Here is a 19811-nt window from a genome sequence, read left to right on the forward strand (position 1 = left end):
ATAGGCTCAATTGTATTAGGGAGAAAATTTCAAACAGGTTTTACAAAAGTCCTTTTTCCTCTTTTATTTTCACATCCTGCTCCAGGTACCCCTGAATATGAATTTCACATCCTATAATATTTTATATGTCTAACCAGTTTAAGGAATTAAAAGAAAAAACAAGGTGCTTACAGACATGCATTAACTGTTTTAGACCTTGAGATCACCAATACGGTACTAAGGAGTTCTTTTGATTTTACTCTTCTCTTTCTCCTCTTCAAAAGGTCTGTGTTTTTTTTTTTTTCCTTTCTTTTTTCTTTTTTTTTTTTAACTCACAAAAGAGTCTTGTTCTGTTTCCTCCAGGCACTGCTTTTCAGATATTTCAACCACTGTCATTGTTACCCTGTGAGTAGGTTATTATTGAGCAGAACATAATGAAGCTAGGATTTCTATGTCTACTTCCTTCTGAGGAAGCCTAATCACTTGCCCCACCTCTCAGTGAATATCCCTGTGAGAGAAGTATGGTTACAGTCTGTCCACGGACAGAGAAAGGGAGGGACAGAAAAGTGGCTCGTGATAGGGTTAAAAATACGATCTTAGGCTCCTAATGCCTTAGCCTGGGTCTTTTTGTTAAACTGCATTGCCAAGGGACAGAATTCCTAAAATTTGTTCTCCTTTTCTTCAATTGTAAACTTTCCTGTTAAAACTGAAACTCATCATCAGCCCTATACATCTGGAGGCACTGAATTTTATTTGTCAAGTGACAATATTTTCCTAGTCTTTCAAAGTTAACAACTTCGGAGATAGTTTTGTTTCAATTCTCTTTGTGGCCAGCCACCATTCCCCTCCTTCCCTGCTCCAGTCTCACCCCACAGCAATACCAAACACTGAAACTAGCTGATTTTTCTTTCTCAGGGTCTGCACACTGACAGTACTGCTGTGATTCTGGTGTCTCACATTGCAATAGCCTCCTAAATGGTCTCTTTACTCTAAACTCCAACCTATTCTAATGCAGTACTACAAACATGGCTGGAAAATTTATCTTTCTGTGGCATCATTTTGATCATATCCTTGATTTAAAACCTTTAATCTCGTCTATACTTACAAGATAAAATCAAAATGTTTCATCTGGTATTCATAGCTTACTCTTACAACGCTGAGCTTGCACCACGTCTCATCGTATATGACTATTTTATTTATTTTTTTCACATATGACTATTTTAGATATATGTAAAAGCTTCTAGCATTTTTGGTTCCTCAAGATCAGGGATTATGCTATCTTCAACTTTACATTTCACAGAGCATTAACATAGTGTACATTGGAGATGTACAAGAAATATTTTAGTATGAATATACGGAAGAATAAACATTTCACTTCTACTTACTATTTACCTCATTATTCTCAAAATTGTGAACCAGAATGGTAACTTTTAAAAGGTTCAAATGGTACATATATAACGAAAGAAAATGAGTATATGATAATATCAGACCAACAATTAAAAAATAACTTTTACTCATCTACTAATATATTTAGAAAACACAGTAAATTCAGATAAGTACCAAGTACAAAGAAGTACATAAAAGTACTCAGTGTTAGCATTTTGGTGTCTAATCTATTTTTTTTTTCTTCTTCTACTACCAGGCAGTAACTTTGAGAGGAAAAAACTCAGAAATCTCTCTTTTATTCAAAATGAGATAAAATGTCTCTTTCTATGGATTTGCTATTTGGTTATGATTTTTAGTAGAGTGAAGGGTCTCTGAGTTTACTAGAAATATAATAAATATATTCACATACTATTACATATAAACCTGACTATTAGTTTTCATGTCATTAAAATAAATTAGATCTTCAGAGGAGAAAATGAAAAAAAAAATACTTCCCTTTATTATTTCTGGTTTTCCAAAAATATTTCAATATGGAATCTTTCCCCAACCCCCCTGACAGGAAAGGGAAAAACAATCTCAAATTTTATATAAAGATTAACTTTGTCAGTTTTTTCAGGGATGCTTCAAATGCACAAGACCATTTTTATTATCTGTTATTTTCTTCTTTTTTTTTTTAAGGAAGTTAAATTTTCTCTGTGGGTACAGATTGAAAATTCTTACTGAAGTAAAAGCAGCAGAATTTATTGTTTCAAATGTTTCTTTAGTGCTCCTTGAGTTGAGCACTTTCTTGACTTGGTCTCCTTAAGTAAGAAATTCATGTAGCATTTTGTTCTCCCAAGCAAGAAGAAATGTTTTCCCTCCTCAGTCACTATCCCTGCATACTTGTCAGACAACTGCAATATAGGAGAGAAAGGGCACTGGGCTTGAAATTAAGTTGTTCCTCTGCCCCTGGCTATTTAAAGAAATTCCTTCTCTTCTTCTACTGTTTTGGATACATAATAAACTTTCTTCACATTCCAACCCCCCAAATAAAAAAGTTAGCTTCAATTTACCCCATTTAATAAACATCTCCTTATTTGTCTCAGATAGAACTTCACATTAGTATTAAGTTCCTTTGAGCCTATAAATAAAAATTTTCTAGGTAAAATGAGCAGCAATCCAGATCAATGACATAGCTGTAATTCAAAGGTTACCCCTGCCACAGGTAAACAAAAAGAACACCATGATTTACAATATTAGCATATCTCCTACTACCAAATTACAGGTTTGTCTTCAGTGAGGAAGTACCCACTATGGTTATTGACAACTGTTAAAATACACTTACTTTTTGTCAAAGAACTTGAATCACATGTATGACATAAAAAGAAAACATTTATTCAATGCAATGGTATAAAGGCTCATTTGCAAACAGTGTGTGTATTGGGGAGGTCTGTCCTTCAGATTTCAAGGCTGTCTTTTTTCTACTTGAATATATAGAAAAGCAATATCACTATAAAAGGAGGCAACAGATGAATGGAAAGAAAGGTTCTGTGTTACAGTTCAACTGAAAGAGGCTAATTCTTTTCATGCACAAGGAAATTGTTGTATTGAATATTATTTTAAAGAAATATTTCTCTTAAAATGGCTGGAGCCTTGGATGACATCTTGTATTGAGATAGTGGCTTTAACAAAATTTATTTTAAATTTCCCATGCTCAGTGAAGCCTTCCTTTAAAATCTCACATTAAATATCAACAATTACAAAACAAATTTATCTCTACTCAACTACAACCCCTTCCTGAAACTTTTGTTAAAACATTACAAATTTAAACTTACATTTTACTCAAGATTTGTATTTAAATCAGACCAAGAACTGAGAAAATGTTCTCACAATCTGGACACTCCTTGGGCCACAAGTGTGTAAGGGATTAGGAACGAACACATACAATATAATGCATGTTACATAAGCATATTCATACTTGATGAATCACATATGGCTGACCAAATTAAATCCTTCCTTCATCGCAGTCTAACTCCAAAATTCTTTTTAAAACCGACCTTACAATGTAATAATGATTGTGCTTCCTTCACATTGTGTGACCTTGCTGGCCTATAACCATAATAGAAAATTGTATGTGGCCAATATTGTTGAAGGTCTTTGAGACAGAGACCAAATGCTAAGGGCCTGTTTCCTGATATTTTGATATAAAGGATATAAGTTTCAAATTCTTATTTTCATGGAAACTAGGATGCACGCTGGGGGAAAGAAGCTTTGAAGTTTTCAGAAAGTTGTTGTTGTTGTTGTTGTTTTTAATCTGAATGATCTGGAGCAAAGTAGAACTGTCTGTTAGTATTACCCAGGATACTTAGCTGCTCTGTTGCCCTTGTGGGTCAAACTTCAGTGTAAATAACTTTATCCAGAAGCAACTATTTGGATTTGTCCTATGTCTGTCAGTGAGGCATTTGGATCCAATCTAAACACAAGCCTGCAACAGGGTAGCTGCAGCACACACAAAACTTACCAAAGTCTCCTATTTTGAAAGCCCATTTTTTTCTGGTTTTTGTTTTGAAATACACATGTGAAGGGAAAAAGCAGACATCTGACATTTCAGTCCCTGTGTTGTTTGTCTACTCTTTGATTTGCCAAGTGACCAGAAATACTTAAGTGTCATTTGTCCCTATAGGTGAAAGCCAAGTCATTATATAGTAAAGTAAACTACATGGAAGTATCTTCTCTCTCTCTGTTTCTCTTTCTCTCACATCCACACACACATCTGAAATGTACGCCAGTCTTACAGACCACATGTTTGTGGTGAAAAAAAATTTTGAGGGGAGAGATTAGGAGTTAAACTAAAAATTTTCAGAACTGAAAGTCTAACAGCCTGCTGATTCTTTTTATTATTTTTGAAAATGTGAGATCAAGAAATTTTTAGGTTTTTGATATAGAGTATCATGTTATCTGCAAATAGTGAAAGTTTGACTTCTTCCTTGATGATTGGATATCATTTATATCATTTATTTCTTTTTGATGTCTGATTGCTGAGGCTAGGACTTTCAGTGCTATGTTAAATAACAATGTTGAGAGTAGACATCTCTGTCTTGTTCATGATTCTAGAGGAAAAGCTTGCAGTTTTTCTCCACTGATGATGATATTAGCTGTGGGTTTTTCCTATACGGCCTTTATGATGTTGAGGTATGTTTACTGTATCCTTACCTTGTTGAGGGTTTTTATCATGAATGGATGTTGTACTTTGTGAAATGGCTTTTCTGCATCTATTGAGAAGACCATATGGTTCTTATCCTTCCTTTTATTAGTGTGGTTTATCACATTGATCAATTTGTGAATATTGAACCACCCTGCAGCCCACAAATAATTCCCAATTGATCATGGTGAATAATTCTTTTATAGTTAGAATAGTTTGAGAAGAGTAAGTATTAACTCTCCTTTAAATATTTGGTAGATTGCCCCCATGAAACCATCTAGCCCTGGACTTTTGTTTCTTGGGATATTTTTAATGACTGATTCAATTTCTTAGCGGGTTATTGGTCAGTTCAAGTTTTCTACTTCTTTCTGTTTCAATTTTGGTAGTTTATATATTTCTAGGATTTTATCCATTTCTTTAAGATTGTCTGATTTTTGGCATACAAATTTTCATAATATTATCATTTTTTTGGTATTTATGTGCTGTTGGTTGTTATTTCTCCTCTCTCATTTGTGATTTTACTTTTTTGGGTCTTTTCTCTTTTCTTTTTTATAAGTCTGGCTAGACCTTTATCAATTTTATTACTTTTTTCAATGAACCAGCTCCTGGTTTCATTGATCTCTTCTATTGTTTTTTGTTTGTTTGTTTGTTTTTAGTTTCAATCATTTATTCTGCTCTAATCTTTATTATTTCCCTTCTTCCACTATCTTTAAGGTTCATTGTTGTTCTTTTTCTAGCTCTTTCAGATGTAAGGTTAAGTTGTTTATTTGAAATTTTTCTTACTTCTTGATGTAGGCCTATATTGGTATATTCTTCCCTCTTAGGACCATTTTGCTGCATCCCAAAGGTTTTGGACCATTGTGTTTTCCCTTTCATTTGTTTCCATGTATTTTTTAGTTTCTTCTTTAATTTCCCAGTTGACCCATTCATTCTTTAGTAGCATGTTGTTTAACCTCTATGTATCTGTTTTCTTTCCCAATTTTTCCTTGTGGTTAGCTTCAAGTTTCATAGTGTTATGGCCAGATAATAAGCCAGTCTTTTTGTCTTGTTTTTGATTTCAGTCTTTTTGTACTTGTTGAGGCCTGATTTGTAACTTAGTATGTGATCCATTCTGGAGACTGTCCCATGTGCACTCTAAAAGAAAGTGTATTCTGCTGCTTTGGGATGAAATGCTGTAAATGTATCTGTTATGTCCATCTGGTCCAGTGTGTCATAGAAAGCCATTGTTTCCTCATTGATTTTTTGCTTAGGTGATCCAACCATTGATGTAAGTGGTGTGTTAAAGTACCATGTTATTATTGGATTATTATCAATGAGTTCATTTATATTTGTTATTAATTGTTTTATATATTTGGGGGCATAAATATTTATAGTTGTTAGATCTTCTTGTTGGATAGTTCCCTTTATTTTGATATAATGCCCTTCTTCATCTCTTGTTACAGTCTTTGTTTAAAGTTTATCTAAGTATTGCTACTCCAGCTTTCTTTTGACATCCATTTGCATGATAAATATTTCTCCATCCCCTCACTTTCAATCTGCAGGTCTCTTAGGTTTAAAATAAATCTATTGTAGGCAGCATATAAATGGGTCTTGTTTTTTCATTCTCTCTGACATCCTATATCATTTGATTGGAGAGTTTTGTCCATTTACATCCAGAATAATTATTGATAGATATGTATTAGTGCCATTTTATTACTTGTTTAGTCATTGATTTTGGAAATTTTCTCTGTTCCTTTCGTCTTTGTCACTTTTGGTCTTTCCTTTCCACTCAGAGTCCTCTTTAATATTCCTTGCACAGCTGTTTTAGTGGTCTCAGTCGCCTTTAGTTTTTGTTTGGGAAACTTTTTACTTCTCCTTCTATTCTGAATGATAGCCTTGCTGGATAGATTATTCTTGGCTGCAGATATTCCCCCTTTGGCACGTTGAATATATCATGCCACTTTACTCTGGCTTGCCAAATTTCTGTGGAGAGATCTGCAGCTAACCTTATGGGTCTTCCCTTGTAAATTAAGCACTTCTTTTGTCTTGCTGATTTTTGTCTTGCTGCTTTTAGAATTTTTTCTTTATCTCTAAAATTTGGACACTTAACTGCAATATGTCTTGGTGCTGGCCTGCTTTTGTTGATTTTGATGGAAGTTCTCTGTCCCTTCTGGATTGGGATGTCTCTTTCTTTCCCCAGATTAGGGAAGTTTTCAGCTATTATTTCCTCAAATAAACTTTCTGCCCCCTTTTCTCTCTTCTTCTGGGACTCCTATGATATGAATGTTATTACATTTGATGGAGTCACTGAGTTCCTTAAGTCTACTCATGTGATCCATCATTCCTTTTTCCTTCTAAAAAAGAAAATATTTTAAATCAAAAGAATCAAAAACCATGGAAGGGATAAGTAGAATTTGAGATTATACTGATTTATGTGTATAATTTGCATGGAGAAGGAAAGAGGAGGTTCTAAATTGATGAGATTGCATGAGCAAAGTGAGGGAGGCTGAGTTGTTAAAATATTAGTTATGATCATAACAATTTTAGAATTTTGTATTATCTCTTAAAATTGGTGATTCATTTAGAGCAGATTATCATAACCATTGACTGAATACATAGTTCTGTTTATTTAAGAGGTCAGATGGTGTAATAAAAATAGCATAGTGTTGGGGTTAGGAAAGCGTTCACTGGGAGTTTTGTATAAGACATATTATATTTAGAATCCAAAAAAGTTGGACTTATATTTGTCTGTAAATGGATAATTTTCACCACCAAAGTCAGCATCCACACAGATAAAGGATAATCATACATCCTGAAAAGCATAGTCTAGTGGGCTATGAGTATACATATCTGTGTGCATGATACATATATTAAACTTAAGAGAAAGAGCAACATAGCAAATGAATTGAAAAAACGGGCCACCTTTCTTTTATTTCTAACAATTATAGAAGCAATTTCAAAAGTAGGAAGTATCAAAGAACATGCAGTAGAGAAGCAACCATTTAACCTTATCCTCAAACACAAGCATGTCACATGAGTTAATAATTGTAATTATCTGTAGAGTTAATGCCCTCAGAAACAAAGCTTTCTTATATGTCAGTTGATTTTGCAAACCATTGTGGTGTTGCTAGGTTTTTCAGATGAATTACTATAGGAATTCAAGGCTTAAAGAAAATCATAATCAATAGGGTGTCATAAATCTCCATCACACCTGGAACTCAACTGTAGCAATTCTTTTATCCTCAATCCAAGGGTATGTTGTACACTTGCTAATGAGAATATCAGCATGATGGAGTCTTAAACATTCCAGCACATTTTCATCATTACCACCAGGTGTGGGTCTCACCTAAATGAATATATCTGTAAACAGTGAAGCAGCTTTGAGGACACAAAGTTGGTTACCGAGGTGAATTCCCAGTTCCCTTCATTATAGAATATCTGTACTTTATCTTCTAAAGTAGTGGTTGGGCTGTATTTTGTAATCCAACTGGGATGGCTTCCTCTTAATTTTTTTTTTTAATCTATGTTTTAACATCTATTGATGTTAAAACAAATAAAAACAATGAAGAATTTTTTTTTTTTACTTTTTGGCTTAGTAGATCCTATTTATTTACTTTTTAATTTATAATACATTTTTTTATAATACAAGCGCTACAGTTAAAGAATGTGACAGTAACAGATTTATGGTATCCTGATTAACACAGCATGACTAGGGAAACATTTGACTGCGGTTTCTGGACTTCTGAAATGCACTGCACTCATTTGCAAAGGACAGCTAAACTGTATAGCTGTTAGAGAAACTAAAAAATGAACTACTACAATGAAGTTAATTCAATGCAAGCTGAATAATGCAAACACAAATTTTACTTTCTATGGTGTTTTTCTCCAAATTCATCAGACCAAAGAATCTTGCATACAACTAAGGCAAAATCAAACCAAATTGAATAACTACACTTATCCAGGTATGTTAAAGAATTTCATTATTTATCTATTCAGCTTTTTGTTTACTATTTAGGCAGACATTAGTGACTTAAGATGGAATAGAGCCACAAAATTTCCTCTGGGTTGTTTATGAAGCTAACAATAATACCAGGCCAATACACAAATAATTGCCCTCTGACTTGTTTCTCAAGGAACTCAGCTTGGCCATGTTTACCCTCAGTTGGTATTACTAACTATAGACTTCACAATTTTGAACAGGTTGCATGCTTTTAATATGGATTTGCACGAAGTTCTCTCACTCAACAATACTTGAATTTTGTAAATTAAAACAATGTCAAATAGTTTGTATGATGGCCAAAAGAAGAGAGACTCCAATATTTGGCCCTCAAGCCAAATGTTAGTAAAGTTCACCATTCCTTATATGAAAATAGCAAAAGTTTCAGATGCTACCACAGAGAACAATCCATGTAGGAGTAGCAGAGACATTTATGAGGACAGACCTTTATTTCTCTTACAAATATGGTCAGTATGAATCAATAGGTTAGAGAAATGTTATTCTAAATCCTAAACATGTTTCAATCAACTGTATTTAGTTCTAGGAATATAATTATTTACTTCTGAATTTATTTCTTCTAAACTATTTGTGTTGTCTCTAATACTAGACTAATGAAGTAAAATAAAAATATTCTGTCTTGTGTAAAATTATAATGTTAATGATTTAAAAGATAAATATAATGCAATCATCATAATACATGTTTTAAACATGCCTGAAATATCACTAATTAATTATCCATATCAACTTAACATAGAACATGTGTTACAACCATCCTATCTTTGACCTAGTATTTATTTAAGAGATTACCTACTTCCATCTGCCTATGCTGAAACTTTTTGTCAGGATGTTTCTTTGTTTTTTGAAAAATCTGTTACAATAAATATTGTTACATGATTTCAATAGATAAACAGATCAAAGTGATTTTTTTCTTATAATTTCCTTAAAAACATCCCCTTCCTCCCCTTCTTCCAAAATCATGTAAAATATTTTTACAACAAATACATGAAATATATATATATATTTTTATATATAATATAACTTAAATAAATAAATATATGTAAATTGTGTATATATTTAAATATATAATTTCTTTAAGAATGGAAAATATAGACCACAATGCAGAAGGTCCTCTCCTTAATAATTTTTGTGTTCTTTAATTTAAACCTGCTGAATTGGAGGTCGCATATGTAAGCCATTTACACAGGCAAGAAAGCATTCTGTGCCCAATTAGCACATGAAATTCAGTAGTGAAAGGCTTTTGGTGTTCTACAATTTGGTTTACATTGTGGAAGGCTAAATTTGGGGAAGGGTAGTAAATAGCTATGAAAAGGATATTCCTTTTTAACTAACTCACTGAAAATCTGCTACAAATTCCGGATAGAAGCACAAAGTGAATGTAGATTTTTTATAGTACTAGGCTAATGATAATACTTTAAAAACATCTTGAAGAATCTTGACAGAGTAAGGTAACATTTCATTTATTTCAGGCTGATTTCTCTATTTGTATTCCATGCTCTTTCAAGCAGGTCCAATTTAGAAATACAACAAAACCTACAAAAACAAGTAATATATAAAGATTCAGTTAGATGCTGACATTCACAATACAAAAAAATTGTTCAATTTCTTAAAGTTCCCTGCATTTCAATACACACATCCACACACACCAAGCATTTGTGCATGCATGTGCTTATTTGCATTGAGGCTTGGAGCCTGACAAACTAGAGAGACAACTTTAGGTACAACTGTCTATTGAAGAGTTGTCAGCTGGAATGATGAAGCAGCTCTGAAATTGTAATGTGAGTGTATGGGACAGTGGTATTTGATTTAACAAAATAACACCTTGACTTTGTATCATACTTTGCCCCCTTTTTAAAGACAATTGCACAGAATCCTCATAACAGCTCTATGAGGTTGGTTGTAATTATAGACTCATAAAATGTCAGAATTGAAAAAGTCCTGTATTGTTACCTTGTCATCTCTTCATACTAAAGATAAAGAAACCACGGTTCAGAGGTTGGGTAGCAAACTTTAGGCCAAATAGGTATGATGGAAGAAGCACAGATTGTGACCAGAACATGGTGAATTCAAGATTCAGCTCAGCCACTCTCGAACTGTGTCAATTTCCTTGAGCAAGTAATATAACTTCATTGAATCTGTTTTCTCACCTGTAAAATATAGAACACAGTACCTAATTTTCTAACTTGTATAGATGAGTGAAACTGTGTTTGGAAAACAACTAACAGAGTATCTGGAACATAGTAGGTACTTAACTAAAGAAAATTCTATTCCTACTGGGCAGTCTACAATGCACACATGCACACACACACACAAACACACATATGTTTTCAAGTATACACTTATTGGGACGCCTAGGTGGCTCAGTCAGTTAAGCATCTGTCTAAGACTCAGGTCATGATCTCAGGGTACTGGGATTGAGCCCCACATCAGGCTTTCTGCTCAGTGGGGAGTTTGCTTCTCCCTCTGTGCACACTCTCTCTCTTTCTCTCTCTCTCTCAAATAAATAAGTAAAATGTTTTTTTAAAAAAGAATACATTTATAAGTTGAAGCAAGGTGTATCAGTACGCAGAGAAGGGAGAGCCTTGACAAATCTAAAACACACACACAAACACAGCTGTTTACAGACTTTGAAAATAAAACTGGGTCTGGGTTTTGCTAGTTGCCATACAGTTTTGCATAAGCTACCTAGAACAGTCTCAGAATAAAACTAGAAATAGCTTTGTGTCTATGCAATTGTCTAGGTGATAATGACTTTGAAGGTGGTAAGATGGCCCTTTCTCTACCATATATTCTTTTGCTCTACTTGTATTGAAATCCCTTTATTCATTCTTTAGGTTTAGCATGTCCATTAAGATATAATTATATTTTTTCCTGATTACAACAACATATAGTTTGTTACAGAGAACAAAGAAGAAAATAAAGAACACAAAGAAGAAAATAAAAAGTGTAGCTAACCCATCACCCAGAATAAACTAATGCAAATATTTTGTTATATTTCCTTAGTCTTTTATTTTCCATGAGTGTGTCCATGTAGTACAATTATGATAGATAGATGATAGATAGATAGATAGATAGATAGATAGATAGATAGATAGATGATAGAAGAGTTTTATCAGGGTCCAGGTCGAAAATGGTGGCAGCAGCAGTGGCTGTGTCCCTGCTGTCTGGGCTGCTAGGTTGGTCTGGGGCACAGCTGGGGCGTTCCATGTCGAGTGGCACCCACAGCGAGGAGGGCTCAGCTTGCATGTAGAAGGCTCTCACCTACTTCGTAATGCTCCCTGGTGTGGGTGTGAGCATGCTGAATGTCTTCCTGAAGTCGCCTCACAGAGAGCACGAGAGACCCGAGTTCATCGCCTACCCCCATCTCCACATCAGGTCCAAGCCCTTTCCCTGGGGAGATGGTAATCATACTCTATTCCATAACTCTCATGTGAATCCACTCCCAATCGCCTATGAAGATGAATAAAGAGAACCTGGTTGACTTATTTCACTTAGCATAATCTCCTCCAGTCCCAACCATGTTGATGTAAAAGTTGGGTATTCATCCTTTCTGATGGCTGAGTAATATTCCATTGTATATATGGACCACATCTTCTGCTAAGTGAAATAAGTCAAGCAGAGAAAGTCAGTTATCATATGGTTTCATTTATTTGTGGAACATAAGGAATAGCATGGAGGACATTAGGAGAAGGACAGGAAAAATGAAGGGAGGGGAATCGGAGGGAGAGATGAACCATGAGAGACTATGGACTCTGAGAAACAAACAGGGTTTTAGAGGGGAGGGGAGTGGGGGGATGGGTTAGCCCAGTGATGGGTATTAAGGAGGGCACGTATTGCATGGAGCACTGGGTGTTATATGAAAACAATGGATCGTGGATCACTACATCAAAAACTAATGATGTATTGTATGGTGACTAACATAACATAATAAAATTTAAAAAAGAAAAGAAAAGAAAAGAAAAGAAGAACTGAATCACTTCGATTGCATGTGCCAAAATAGATGCACGTAAATTCTTATGACATCTGAGTCTGAAAATGTAAAAAGCATATACCCAAAAATATGATATCATCATTTCAAATAGCAATTTTTCCCACTGAAATGACAAAAGCATTGATTTAAACCAACTTCTTAGAATTTATATTCGGGGCTTGGCATCAAACTGGTACTCAATCAAAATTTGTTTGAGGGTGAAAAAAAAAAATTAAGAGAACCTGGACCACCACCCAGTGGGGACCACAGCACTGGTTTGGACCATGACTCTGCACAGGGACCAGAAAAGTCTATGGGACCTTAAGCTCACCTTCCTTACTTGTATCAAATGATGACCAGTATACTGATCTTCCATCTCTTTGCTTATGGCAGGAGATGGCTTAAATAAATAACTTAGATTGGTCCATGAAAAAAAAAAAAAAGAAGAAGAGTTTTATCAGGACCTTTTCAATCTTCATCTTGTGAGAATTTCCCCAATGCCATTAAGTATTCTTTTAAGACAATTTTTGATAGCTACATGCTATTTCCATGATTGGACATTCCACAATCTATTTGAAATATATATATTTACTACAGAGTCAGTTTAATTAAGCCTAGTGCAACTATCAACATAATTTACTTTTCTACTCATGCAACTCTGTCCCTTATACTTATAGCCTCTTTTCTTCCAAGAAGGTAAAGTGTCCTGATATCCTAGCCAGGTGACAAACAATATATTGTCAGGTAGAGCATTAAAATAATTTTTTTTTTTAAAGATTTTATTTATTTATTTGACAGAGAGAGACATAGCGAGAGAAGGAACACAAGCAGGGGGAGAAGGAGGGGAGAAGCAGGCTTCCCGCCGAGCAGAGAGCCCGATGCGGGGCTCGATCCCAGGACCCTGGGATCACGACCTGAGCCGAAGGCAGACGCTCAACGACTGAGCCACCCAGGCGCCCCGAGCATTAAAATAATTTTAAATTTGAAGTCTTTAGTTAGGATTTGTTCACTTATAAATTGTCATTCTCTACAACTCATTATTTTATTAATAGTTAGTTTATATCACCTGCCTGGCCCCCCAGGAGAGTTGTTTATGACTTTTGATAAAGCTATCAGATTGATTAATCCTGTAATTATTTAGTTCAATCACTTTCTCTTCTACTAGCTTGTGAAATCTTTAAAGACAGGAACCACAGCTAAATTTATGTTTGTGTGTAACTTAATGCCTTTAACTGGGACTGAATCCCAAGAATGATAGAAAGAGGACTGATGTTCATCATCAGCCCAGAAACACAGCTAGTTATTGACTGGCATTTTGTCTGACTTGAGGCATATACTTTTCTAAACTGAGTTGTAATGTTCTTGTTTGTATTCCACTGATCTACATCAATCAAACAACATGGATTCACTGCATTCCTATGACATATTCTGTCCCAAGTTTAGTGATGGGGAAAACTTAAATGCAGGAAGTTTACAATATTAAGAAAATAACAGAGAGGAAAGATTTGCTAATGATAAAAGTTCAAGCATTTAGGGATAAGGGGTGCTTTCCTATTCTATGTGCAATCAGTTCAAATGAACTTATGTGCAAAGCTGAACCTTATTAAAAGTAAACTGACCCTTCTAAATTTATAAGGCAAAACTCACTTTCTGAAATATGCAAACCTGCACTCTTTTTACAATTCTGTTTTAGCCAGCATTTACACAGGAAAAAATATAGCTCTAAAACTAAAAACAGTAGTCACTCACTGATACCCTTTTGGAATAGGATTAGTGAGGAAGGTGAGGTTGCAGCTATCATATAATCCTGAGCCATCTCTTTCCCTATGGATTGCTAAAGAGGCCAGCTGTACTCAGGCCTGGTAGGAAAGCACAAAGATGACCAGAGTTTACCTCAGGCATTTCTAGCATTGACTTTGTCACACTAGTTTTCTTCCAAGTTTATAATAGAGAAAATTATTTGGAGCTATCAGGAAACACTGTTCTGCTAGATTCTTCTATAGCATTAATTCATGCCCTGATTCACTAAATTAGTACATGCTTCTACTTAGGGTCTCTGTAAAATCTAATGTAACTATACATAAGGAGAAACATTGTCAAATGTAGAACTCCATGGAAATAGAATTGAGAATTGTCCTTCCATATGCATCATTCTTAGAGGAACTCCCTAGATGTGACCTTCACAAAAGCCACAACTTAATCTTCTCTTTCTGGGTTTTCTCCATCACTAAATCAGGACAAAGTATGCAATAGGAATGCAGTGAATTTTGTTGACTGACATATTTAGCTCAGTAGGATGGAGCAAGGCCATTAAAAATCAGTTTAGAGAGGTCTCTGGCCCCAAGTCAGACAAAATTCCAATTTGTAATTAGCCATGTCTCTGGGCTGGCAACCAATATCCAGGCTTTTCTATCATCCCTGGGATTCAGCCCCTGTCAGAAGAATTAAATAACATACTAAATCCCAATAGAATTTATGATTTCTCTTTAATTTTAATTGCTCTGGTACTCTTGGCCTTGTTTTCAAAGACCCAAGCAGTATCAGAAGTGTGCCTTTCTACATGATAAAGGACAATAGCTATGACTGCTGTCTTATCAAAAGCAAAATTAAATGAGATAATTAATCATTAATCTTCTGTCTATTCCTACACATCATGGAAGAAGGCTAATCAGAGCTTAGAGAAGCCAAAGGGTAGTGCATCTAAGCATAAGTGAGAAACAAGTCTCTGGCAGTTCATCCTAATTAGAGCCCCAAAGGGAGTGGCTTTGAACAGAACCACTGGAGGCACAGCTGACATAAGCACCTCCCTGAAGAGTATCACCATTACCACTCTGCAATCTAGATGAATAAATATAATCTATTTCCCATACAGTGGGAAACTTCGGCAATAAACTTAAAAGTGGGAAGGAAAGGAGGGTCTTTAAGAAGGCCCTTAGAAAAGTGTATTTAGGCATGACCTAACTGGGATGATCTCCAAGACAATGCCTGGGATAGGATTTCTAGGGATATTACTGCAATTTTGAGGAGACTTTGATGGGCTTCTGACTGGTCCTTCAGTTTCAAGTTATGCTAACACTACTTGCTACAAGCTCTAGGATTGGAATATTTGAGAAACTTTCCTTTGGGCTTTGTGGGACCACAAGTCAAAGCCAAGCAAGTAGAATCTAAACTTTAACTGCATTTTACTTGGGATGACCAGCATTTTTAAATAAATGAATTGGACACTATTTAGTGAGATATTCATTCTCCACTTTTCTATACCACTCCTCCTGTCTCACACTTCAGCATCTTCATGCAATTAGATACCTCTTTGGCCCCTGAAGAAAATCTCCTAGGTACCTTCATGTCTCATAAGCCCATTATCACCAGTTTTGAGGAGTTAAGCCTCACCAAAGCCACTTAATGTATATTATTACATTGGAAGTCTGTGTCCATTTAACCTCTTTTTAGGAATCGCTACCAATTTGCTGAAGGCAAGATAAAATGGAAATGTTGTAGGAGTAAGAGGTGGTATCTACAGAGACAATACTTGATATGAGAGAAAGAAAAGGGGGGATATATAACATGTCTTGACAAAGACACATTTCTACTTGGCATATTTTTCTTTTTTAAAGATTTTATTTATTTATTTGACAGAGAGAGAGAGAGAGCACAAAAACAGGGGGAGCAGGAGAGGGAGAAATGGGCTCCTTGTTGAGCAAGGAGCCTGATGCAGGACTTGATCCCAAGACCCTGGGATCATGACCTGAGCTGAAGGCAGACACTTAATCAATTGACTGAGCCACCCAGGCACCCCTGGCATATTCTTCTATATGATTTTTCCTAATGGAGAATCAAGGGTAAGTGGAGGCCAGGGATCTAGTTGTAAGCTTTCTAGTCACTTGTTAAAAAACAAGCAAACAAACAAAAAACAAAAATCGAAACAAACAAACAAAAACCCAGTGCCAGTCTATTGTTCATATAAACTAGGAAAGTGGTTTAGGTGATTTGTCTGCTTATGTTCACTTATTCTCAGGTGATCTAAATTGTGGAGAGATGAGTAATCGCTATTGACCAAAATTAGCACTAGACTTCTGTGTGACCCGAATAAACATAGACTAATGATCCCTCTCTCACAATCAATGAACAAAACAAACTGACTTCTGTTGAGACTAAAGAGATTCCCATGGATATTGAAGATGACAGTAGATTAAGAGGACACTAAGCTCACCTCGTCCCATGAATACAACTAGATAACTATCAAATCATCCTAAATACCCCAGAAATCAATCTGAAGACTGGCAGAACAAGCTCCACAACTAAAGGTAGAGAAGAGGCCACATTGAAGAAGTTAGGAAGCACTGAGATGTGGCTTGGAAGAAAAATGGATCATGGCTGCTGTGGTGGGGAGGGAGCTTTGGTTGTGGAGAAGAGTGAAAGACAAACTAGCACAGAATGGTGGGCATGGGGAAAATGATTCCCCATAACAATTGGCTTGGAAAGTGAGAAGGGCTGATTTTGTGAGGTTTTGCAAGCAGTGGGGCTTAAAACCTCGAATTTTAAAGGTCAGCATGTTAGGCTCTGGGAGAGCTCAGAGGACATTGGGGCTGCTCTTAGAGAAAAGGCAGGGCAAAGTGCCTATGGACATATAGTGTGTAGAAACAGCAATCTGAAGAGAACTTAGGGCACACAGTGAGTGGGGAGGATAGTTGCTCAGCTTGGAGTGTGTGTCCAAGATAGGCAACATTAATGGCCAGACCCCTCCAAGAAAAAAAGGAACAGGCAGGACCATTTCTCTCCCCTGATCCTCAGCATAAACACAAAGACACCTGTGGGAACCAGCACAGCTCCCACAATTGCTACCTAACTTGCTTACACAATGTCCTGCCCCACCCCACCCCTGGCTCTCTGGAAGAACTGTCCTTCCCAGTCATGCTTGCCTCAGTTCCAGCACGGTGGGCCCCCTCAACCAGAAGTCCAGCCCAAGCCCCTGCCAACACTGCATCTCCCAAACTAGGAGCTTTGCACAGCCACAATTCCAGTGGCTTCAGAGACAGGTTTCATTTCACAAGCAGACCAGAGCACACCAAGTTAAAACTTGCCACATTCAGGCCAGGGATCAAACACAGCCCACAACAAGCAAAGAGATCCTCTGCAGATGGCTGGCCTAAAGGATCAATCAGCCAGGATGCAACAGCAGAGCACACGCATCATACACTGGAGACACTCACAGAAGCACCAGCCTCTGGGGACACTACACTGCAAGGAACTACAGAACCTCTTCTTCATAAAGCCATTGCCCTAAAGAACAGGAGACAGAGATTACTTTCCTAATACACATAAACATGCACAGAGACTTAGACAAAATAAGAAGACAGAGGAATTTATCCCAAATGAAAGAGCAGGAAAAGGCCATAGCTTGAGATCTAAGTGAAACTGATATAACCAACCTGCCTGATGGTGAATTTAAACCAATGATCAGAAGAATACTCACTGGACTTAAGAAAAGAGTGGGGGATATTAGTGAGACCATTAACATAGAGATAAGGAATAACATAGCAGAGATAAAGAGCTCAATAAATGAAATGAGAATTATGCATGATGGAATAAACAGCAGGCTGGAAGGAGCAGAGGAACAAATAATGACCTAGAAGACAGAGTAATGGATTAATTAAGCCAAACAAAAGAGAAACAGAAATTATGCAAAATGAGAATAGACTTAGGGAGCTCAGTGACTCCATCAAATTTAATTAACAATCACATTATAGGATGCCTGGGTGGCTCAGTCGGTTAAGCGTCTGCCTTCAGCTCAGGTCATGATCCCAGGGTCCTGGAATCAAGGCCCGCATCGGGCTCCCTGCTCTGTGGGGAAGCCTGCTTCTCCCCCTCTCACTCCCCCTGCTTGTGTTCCCTTTCTCGCTGTGTCTCTCTCTGTCAAATAAATAAATAAATAAAATCTTTAAAAAAAAATCACATTATAGCAGTCCCAGAAGAAGAATAAGAAGAAAAGAAAAGGAGCAGAGAATTTATTTGAAGAAATAATAGTTGAAAACTTCCTTAATCTGGGGAAGGAAATAGATCTATAAATCCAGGAATAAAAGAGAACTTCCAGCAAAATCAACAAAAGCAGATCCACACCAAGATATATTATAATTAAAGTGGTAAAATAGAGTGATGAAGAAAAGAAATGTGAAAAACAACAAAAGAAGATAGTTACATACAATGGAAACACCATAAGATTATCACCAGATTTTTCAGCAGAAACTTTCCAAGTCAGAAAGGCGGGGCATGGTATATCCAAAATGCTGAATGGGAAACACCTGCAGGCAAAAATACTCTACCCAAGAAGGGTATCATTCAGAATGGAAGGACAGGTAAAATTTTCCAAGACAAGCAAAACTAAAGAAGTTCATGACCACTAAACCAGCCCTGTAAGAAATATTAAAAAGGACACTTTTAGTGGAAAAGAGAAACCAAAAATGAAATTATGAAGCTGTGAAATACAAAAGCAGTTAAAATTATTTCTGTAAAAATCAGTAAAGGAACTCACAAAATAAAAGGATGTAAAATATGACATCATATACATAAAAGGTGGGGAGGAGAGGAGTAAAGAATGGATGCAAACTTAAATAACCATCAGCTTAATATAGACTACTATATGTACAATAAAGAGGTTATATACAAACCTAATGCTAACCACAAATCAAAAACTACTAATAAATATGCAAAGAATAAAGAGAATGAAATCCAAATATACCATTAAAGAAAACCAGCAAACCATGAAAATAAGAAACACAAGAAAGGACCAGAGAAAGTCTTCTGATATAACCACAAAACAAGTAACAAAATGGCAATAAACACCTATCTATTGCTAATTACTTTGAATATAAATAGAATAAATGCTCCAATAAAAGACATAGGCTGACAGAATGGATTAAAAAAGAAGACATATCTACATGCTGTCTAAAAGAGACTCATTTTCAATCTAAAGATACCTGCAGTTGAAAGTGAAGGGGTGCTGAAATATCTGCCATGCCAAAGGATGTCAAAAGAAAGCTGGGATAGAAAAAATTATATCAGGCAAAATAGACTTTAAAACCAAGACTGTAATAACAGACAAAGAAGGACATGATATGAAATAAGCAATCCAACAAGAAGACATAACAATTGTAAGTGTTTACACACCCAATATAGGAACACCCAAATACATCAAACAGTTAATAACAAACATAAAAGACCTAATTAATAATAATAATACAATAATAGTAGGGGACTGTAACACTTCACTTATAAAAAGATCATCTAAACAGAAAACCAACAGG

At 35.9% G+C, this 19811-nt stretch overlaps 1 pseudogene; it reads left to right on the forward strand.

Annotated features, from left to right (window-relative positions):
• Positions 1-11670: 11670 nt before the first annotated feature.
• On the forward strand, positions 11671-12011 carry LOC102733021 (cytochrome c oxidase subunit 6A1, mitochondrial pseudogene; annotated as a pseudogene).
• Positions 12012-19811: the final 7800 nt, after the last annotated feature.

This window comes from Leptonychotes weddellii, unplaced genomic scaffold, assembly GCF_054177405.1.
Source record: "Leptonychotes weddellii isolate Sample4059 unplaced genomic scaffold, ASM5417740v2 HiC_scaffold_146, whole genome shotgun sequence".
NCBI lineage: Eukaryota > Metazoa > Chordata > Mammalia > Carnivora > Phocidae > Leptonychotes > Leptonychotes weddellii.